General features: G+C 51.8%; 1 non-coding gene across 1 annotated transcript; it reads left to right on the plus strand.

Annotated features, from left to right (window-relative positions):
• The first annotated feature begins 158 nt into the window (after positions 1-158).
• trnae-uuc (transfer RNA glutamic acid (anticodon UUC)) lies at positions 159-230 on the plus strand. Its single transcript has one exon. It is a non-coding gene; the product is annotated as a tRNA-Glu (tRNA).
• Positions 231-685: the final 455 nt, after the last annotated feature.

Genomic DNA, 685 nt, shown 5'->3' on the forward strand with positions numbered 1-685 from the left:
TTCAGTAAACTATCCCTTCGGATAATTCTTGTTTTGCTAAATTATACTCACATTGTTAAGTCACACAACAAAAGCCGTTGGCCACTCCAAAACCCTGCCCCCACACTGGCCACACGTATGGAAAGTGTCCCACAAGCCTGTGGCCAGTTCAAGGCAGTTCCCATATGGTCTAGCGGTTAGGATTCCTGGTTTTCACCCAGGCGGCCCGGGTTCGTCTCCCGGTATTGGAAGTTGGGCTCTTTTTTGCTTCCCTTCTCAAAAAGCCAGCACGTCTTCCTGCACCAGAAGTGATTTTTGGCCAGCAGCAGACCTACAGAACCCTTATAGGTTGAGGTTCTGAATAACACCCCATGCCTTTGATAGCTCAGCTTGTAGAGCGGAGGACTGTAGGTATGAGTGTTGGCAATCCTTAGGTCACTGGCTTGAAGGAGGTGTTTTTTCAAGCGCACACCTTTGATTTTTTTTTGGCTGGGTTTCTCGCAGCAGCAAGCAGAGATTCAATTGACAGTCCACCGTTGGAAGGCAAAAGAGCATTCCCTGACCGGGAATCGAACAAGCGCCGCGGCCGTGATAGCGCCAAATCCTAACGACTAAACCACCTGGGAAGGGCTGGTGAGCTGGTGAGCTGGTGGGCTGGTGGGCTGCACTCCTCGCTGGTGTGCTGGTGAGCTGGTGGGCTGGTGGG

Source organism: Sinocyclocheilus rhinocerous, unplaced genomic scaffold (assembly GCF_001515625.1).
Source record: "Sinocyclocheilus rhinocerous isolate Xijiao unplaced genomic scaffold, SAMN03320098_v1.1 scaffold28488, whole genome shotgun sequence".
In the NCBI taxonomy this organism is placed as follows: domain Eukaryota; kingdom Metazoa; phylum Chordata; class Actinopteri; order Cypriniformes; family Cyprinidae; genus Sinocyclocheilus; species Sinocyclocheilus rhinocerous.